The sequence below is a fragment of the Cupressus sempervirens genome, chromosome 3, assembly GCF_028749045.1.
Source record: "Cupressus sempervirens isolate cs-2001-9-10 chromosome 3, ASM2874904v1, whole genome shotgun sequence".
In the NCBI taxonomy this organism is placed as follows: domain Eukaryota; kingdom Viridiplantae; phylum Streptophyta; class Pinopsida; order Cupressales; family Cupressaceae; genus Cupressus; species Cupressus sempervirens.
Genome location: NC_143120.1, coordinates 28,135,507 through 28,142,605, shown reverse-complemented (window position 1 = coordinate 28,142,605; position 7,099 = coordinate 28,135,507). Strand labels below are relative to the sequence as shown.

At 38.8% G+C, this 7,099-nt stretch overlaps 1 long non-coding RNA gene across 2 annotated transcripts in view; it reads left to right on the top strand.

Moving 5' to 3' along the window:
* Window positions 1-882: 882 nt before the first annotated feature.
* LOC149564597 (uncharacterized) overlaps window positions 883-7,099 on the top strand; it is a 59,787-nt gene continuing 53,570 nt past the window's right edge. The window contains exons 1-2 of one of the 2 annotated variants that reach the window (XR_016361862.1): window positions 883-1,061; window positions 6,601-6,644. This is a non-coding gene — a long non-coding RNA (uncharacterized LOC149564597). The remainder of the gene's footprint in view (window positions 1,062-6,600; window positions 6,645-7,099) is intronic. The other variant, XR_016361861.1, reaches the window with a different exon arrangement.

The window sequence follows — 7,099 nt, the reverse complement described above, 5'->3', positions numbered from 1 at the left end:
TTAAATGACACCATAATCAATAAGCTTTTGAATTTTATAATGCAAAGCTTGACATTCATTAGCATAGTGGTGATGATATTGGTGATACATGCAAAAAGGAATATTCTCAAGATATTTTCTATATTCCTTATTTTGTTTCGGTCATTAATCAACTTGGCATGAAGATGTCGAAAAAAAATACTATTTTAACTAAAGTGAGGCATATAAAATATAGAAGTATTAGTTGATAAGGTAGGGGACAGCCATAAAGGAGAAGGTTGGAAAACTAATCCTTCCATAGACAAGTATGATGTAGGTTTCCAATGAAGGTTGAATAGAAGGTGGCAATAAGATAAAATAAATAAATATATTCATTGATCCATATTTTTTGAATAAATATAATGTTATTCACCAAATAGAATAAATAATAGCACAAATTTGTCAAAATGAAAAAAATGTAATGTTGAATCAACAAATTTAACTAAAAACTACACACTTTAACAACAATATTGCAATAAATGACTTATTGTAGAAAAAACATCTAATACTTATCAAATGAGAAAAAGTTTTGAAAATTTCACAACCCAGATCAAACTAATAACATCCTCCATAACTTTCATCCATTGACTAACAAATAAATTCATTTTAATATATTAATTTTTTAAAAAATAAATTAATTAATCATACTATTTCATAATAATTTATAACGTCACATCGACAAAACGCAACAAATTATTTCCCAATTACCAATATATACATGCAATGCTGTTAAGAGAACGATTTAACGGCCATCTATAGCGAAAGTTTATATTCTTATGACAGAGACAGCCGCCTAGTACATCAAATTCAGCAATTCCATTACTGAAAAGGAAATTTGGGGACACTTGTCTTCCATTCATATTTCCTTTTAAAATTATTAAAAAGACACTTCGATTATCCATAACGAATGTTGAAAAATTTATGATAGCTTTTCCATGGAAAATGGCTTTGCGTTTAGCTAAAATTTCAAATAGCTCCATTAAGCTTGCAGAGAGACATCGAACGATAATGGTCCATCAATACACGTTTTATTTCTCAAACAGGTAAAGCTGTATGTCGATTTTAGTTGATAGATAGATAGATAAAATTTTAACGTCCACGAGGCCAAAAATAGCCTATGGGACAGCAAGACAACTCAAGCAGACTTAAGTAGCGCTGTTCGCCTCTTGTGTAGACTAATGATGAGCCCCCCCAATTGCTCAATGTACTCTTCGTTGAACAGGTTATGCCAAGAACTGTCACATATAGTATCCGCAAACTTATCCCTGCTATCCTTGTAGGCCTCACATTCTAGAATAAAGTGCTGTTCAGTTTCCACTTTCCCAGAATTGCAAAATTTGCAAATTCTCTCTTCCCAAGCCTCCTTTGGCCTCTTCCAACGCCCGGTCTCACAACGAAGTTGGTGAGAGTTGGTTCTCAGCTGAGCAATAAGAATTTTAGCTCTCCAAGAAATGTTGGCTCCTATGTACACTTTTTCGAGTTGATCACAAGTGGGGTTGAACTCATTTATATAATATAGTTTCTTCCTCCCAATCTCGCTTCCCCAATTTCTCTTGTAGAATTTCTCCATAACAAAGACCTTTATTTCTTTATTACTTGTGGGGCACATATTGAAATGAATATTCCATTTACTCATCCACTTGATGTTTTGTTGCATCCATGTCCTTTTTCGCTTACATAGTGTGTCACTAAAGACAACTTTCGGCCATCTATCCTCTTCCATTTTTTCGATTCTTTTTAGATAGCTTAAAAGGCGAACCATAGCAAGTGCCTCAATAGGTGCAGCCCCCATTTCACTTAGCATGATGTCATATGGAACAGTGCTTTTAATTTTAAACTTGCTTGTAATCAAGCGCTTTTGGATTCCTTCGATTTGTTTCCATTGTGCTATAGTAGTGCTGTTGGCCCATAATTCACACCCATAAAGAACAACTGGCAGCACAAGAAGACCAAACAAGGTTTGAATAGTTTTCCAATCCCACAACTCCGCTTCACGGCACCTATTCTGAAGAGCGTAGAAAGCCTTCCATCCACCTAATGTCCTTTTATACTTGCAGCTAGACCAGCTTAGTTTTTTGTTGAAATCGATGCCAAGGTATTTATATTCCGCAACTTCTTCGAGAACACTTCCATTGTAATAAAATTCATGTTGATGTTGTTTTTTATTATTAGAGAAAATCATAACCTTCGTTTTGCTGATATTGACTTGCATCCCCACCATTCTACAAAAGCGCTCAAGAGAAGATAGATGGTCTTGCAAACCACAAGCAGATTTGGCAATTAAAATGAGGTCGTCCGCATATAAGAGTAGCTTTATAACAAATTCCCCTAGCTGAATGCCTTCACGCTCTTGCGTGTTTAACCACTCTTCCAGTTTGTCAATATATAAACCAAATAAAGTAGGGGATAAAGGGCAGCCCTGTTTGACCCCGATATCGCTCCTAAAACATTCTGAAATGCCATCTGAAGTTCTGATTTTGACTTTCACCTCTTCGTACATTCTATGAGCAGCAGCTCTGAGATGCCTAGGAATCCCCAATTCTTCCATCCTCAACCAAAGCTTGTCTCTCGAAACGGTATCAAAAGCCTTTTTGAAGTCAACAAAGCAACAAAAAACCTCTTCTTTTTTCTCCCACTCTTTTTCAATAATGTGTCTCAGAGTGACACAGTGATCCACTGTCGAGTGCTTTGGCCTAAAACCAGCTTGTCCTTTAGCACGTTTATGATTTTCTTCTGCCCATTTGCTGATCCTAGTTTCTATCATACTGCCAAAAAGTTTAGCAAAGAGGGGATTGATCATTATAGTCCTGTAGTTGGAGGGATTGTTAACATCACCACTCTTAAAAAGTGGTATTGCAAGGCTGATTGTCCAATCTTTCGGAAACCCTTCCTGGCAGATTTTGTTGAAGATTTCAGTGATGTGCGGTGCAAGAGTTTTCATACCCCACTTCAAATATTCAGCTTGAAGTGCAACAAGGTCTTTTGCTTTGCCTCCACCCAACTTCTTAATCCCTGTCTCTATCTCTTGCACAGTAAAAATATTTGTGGTATCATTGACCAAAGGTGGCTGTCCCACTCCACCCTCTTGTTCATAAAGTTTTTTAGCATAATCAAACCATTGGGTGGCAGTAATATTATTTTCAGTTTGCTTCCTCCTTGGTTGGAGTTCTTTCCAAAAACGTTTGGGGTTATTTCTGCCCAAGAAAATTAGCTCCTCTCTCCTTGTGGACATAAAATCGATTTTTTTCTTCTTTAGGATCTGTTTGTAGGTCTTAATGTCAAGGTTAGTTTTATTTGACTCCCTTAGATTTCTCCTAGCCCTCTTGCATTCCTTATCAAACCATGCATTGGCTGGAAAACAATTAGTTTCAGATTTTCTATTTTTTGCTCTCTTGCATTTTGAAAGAGCCTTGTGAATCAGATTTGATAAATCATGACAAAGTTCCTCAAGAGCAGCCCTGAAAGTGTTACTATTTTCTGAAGTTAACAAAATTCTGCCCTGAGAAGGTGGGTGTTGAGGGCCTTGGATTTTTGCCCCAATCCGTCTATCCTTTGCCCAATACAAATTTACGTACAGTGGTCTATGATCTGATTTGAGATCCCAAATGTGCTCTCCAATTTCAACTTCTTCAATATTGTTATACAAATGCTGCGAACAAATTACATAGTCTACCACACTTGCCCCGTTGTATGTGTTGCAAGTGAAATTGCCCGACTTAGCCCATCTAGCCAAACCATTACAGATTATTAGATCAAATGTGCCACACAAAGTGATCAATTCTTCCCCAAAATGATTGCAGCCTTTAGCATCTTCGGATATTCTATCCCATGGATGATTTCTCTCTTCTGTGAGCCAAATAGGGTTATCATTTACTTCGGAGCTGAAAATACTTGCTTGCCAATTTGCTGTCCTAGCATTGAAATCTCCAACGAGAAGGACATCCCCACGTTGTGAAAAAACAACAACATCTTTCTTTAACGTAGCATAAGGGTCATTGTGATCTAAACCACACTTTTTATAAATTTTAGATACTTGTGGAGCAAAGTAACAAGCTGCAATCCTGAGAAGAGTGTTATTTTCCACGATTTTGAGCCATATAAATTGTTTATTAGAATCAGTCTTTTCCAGCTGAATGACACGACCTTCTTTTTCTTTTACTAGAACCATTATACCTCCATAACCTTTACCATTTCCCGCTGCCTCATTCCACACTGCCATCTTCCAGTAGCCTTCAAACAATGGGGTCTTACATCCCTCATGCTCATGTGTCTCTATGAGACAAATAATGTCTTTGCCTTCCGCAATAGGCCCTAACCCAGGCCCACGTCTCCACGGATAACCTCTGCAATTCCAACAAACTAAACTTAAGGACGCCTGGGTTAAGCTTGATTGCTATTTATTTTGATGCGAAAGACTCAAAGTTGAGTTATTATCGCTAGGTGTGATTATGGATCTTGTTGTATCGCTGCCTGTTAAGGTGTTTGTTGTTGCACCTTTGTTGCCTTCTTGCTGCCCTTCATTGTAGCGGTGGCCAAAATGAGCAATAACTGCTTTTCCCTTGAACATCCAAGCTCTTTTGCCTTCATTTCTAGCTGTTCTGATTTTTTCCATTTCCATCCTTCTTTCTACTTGCTGTCTCATAGTTAAATCCTCCTCTAAAACGAAGCGAGAACCCCACAAAAGCTGTTTTTTGTTAAGTAGATTTTGTTTGTCGCTAATGCTGAGCATGACTACCTTGATTGGCCTATTTCTCTCAGCGTGTGGTTTGCCAACCCTCCAAGCTTGGCAAATTTGTCCTTGCCACAACAGCACATCTTGTAGGAAATCCCTCGTTAGGTCAAGGGTATGTTCGCCTTCCCCATAGTCTTTTATCCCCTTGATAATTATATTGGATGCCCTAAGCTGCCTTTCCTTGACCTCTTTGTCTTGCGTGTTCACACGAATCTTTGCCTCTTCTCTTGCCATATCAGGGTGTTTGCTGTTTTTGTCCCAAGTTTTGGTGACTTCTGCAAAACTCCTCTTCTCTTCACCATCTGCCTTTCCTGGCAAACTAGTGTGAAGAATCATTTTCTCCTTATTATGAGATGACTCGGTATTTGCTGTGACCTTGTTTGTATCCAATGTCACATTCAGGTTTTTCCATTCATCCTTCATATTCTGCCATTCAAGCTTCCCGGCTAAAAGTGTTTCTTGCAACGTTGAAATTTGAGCTTTTAAAGTGTTGTTATCATCTGCAAGAGTTTTATTTGTTGCAATTAGCACCTGTATATTGCGGTAACTTTCTTGCTCCTTAGCCTCTAGGAGCTCCAACCTCCTCTTGGCCCTCAAAAGTTCTTGCACATAAAGATCTGGGCACCAAGCGAGAGGTGTGGAGGTAGGGCTGTAACTGACAGACTCATCGAAGTTATTACTACCATACAGATGACTGTCACCACTTAAGTGTGGAGGAGGGCACATTTTGACTTGTTTATGCAATCTCTGCCCGTGTTTTTGCTTGTCCTGTGACCCTTTCATACGAGCAAGTCTACGTTTTAAAATGCCCTTGAACTGTTTAACATTGACTCAGATATATTTTCCTGTCTTGCCAAGTGATGCCATTTTGACTTGCCCTAAATGGTTAGTTTCAAAGTGTACCATAATTTCTTGACTGTTTTTTACCAATGAGATGGTTTGTTTTTCCATGGTTTGCATATCCACCGTTTGTTTTCTCATTTGTGTATCCTCAATTTGTTTTTCCATTGATCAAAAGAAAGAAGGGCGAAACAAAAGCTAACAAGAGCAAATATATAAAACAAAACCAAAAAGTGCACCTTGAAACCCCTGGCTTAAGGCCTGCCACTATCTTGCTGTGGGCTGGGCCCCAGTCTTCGTTTTACCCTTGGAAACGGGCCTACCTAGGATCTGAACCCTGTCTGGTATTGTGTCTGCTGCCCTGGTCCCACTGTTTCTTACAGAAGCGCCCACGCTGTTTCTAGTTATTTCCTTGTGTCTGCTGCCCTGGTCCCACTATTATGAGATCTTTCGGTCAAACCCTCAACAAAATATGCAAATTAAACGCCGCAGTTCCGGCCAGTGCTTAATGCCGAGCCCGATCCACAATCCACTAGAATATGTGACTTAAATTGCTTCAAACAACTGCGATTCCCGCGAATCGAACCAAGGCCCGGCCGGACAGAACAGTTCTCGGCTCAAACCAGAAAAGCTATGTGCATACGAGCACAAGTTAAAGCACTTTAACACAATCATGATATTAATAATGAATCCCCCCACTGTTTCCTGTCAGAGCGCTCAATAAAGTCCAGTTCAGTTCACCTGCCGCCATTTCTGCGCACTCTTTCCCTGATATCTACCAGAAGCACAGGGTCATCGCGTAAGGTGAACAGAAAAATACTTCCAATATCCTGCCAGCTCTGGGCACTATAATCAAGAACAAGAAAAATTAAAAACCGGATAGCTGAGAAATGCTGTGCGTGTTCTTGGACCTGGGAAACACTGATTTTCTGAATTCGGTACTGTTGATAACTTCATATTTAGTCTATTCTGTTTTTCTGACGATTCTTCTTTTCCCTGGGTCTTAGCAGTTCAGTTTACAAAGACAATTTTAGAGTTATTCCATAGTGCCCAGGTAAGATAAATCTTCATATCTCATGGATTATACAAGAACTTAAATTAGTATATATTGCACTTCAGATCAAGTATTTATGCTAAGCTCTTCCTGTCTGGATTTCAAATTACATTTTGTTAACAAAGAAGAGAAGCCCTGTAGAGTTGATTAAGGCACTGACAGCAAATAAGGAAATTAATGATACCCTGAATTGGAGATATTTTACAATTTTGTTCTGGAGTTTGTCTAAATATGTTGTATATCCTTTTCGCAATTCTATGCCTAGAGCTTGCTTGCCCTCCTGCCAACCGGTTGAATATAAATTTCACTGTGAAAGTGCACCCTGCTGTCTTTGTGGGGAAATCCTTGTGACTTATTCACGCATGCAAACCCATCCAGTTTAATCGTAGTCAATGAGTCAATGTTAATAATTCACCAAGTGTTAGGTTAAACACATGGAAAAGACCGTGCAACTC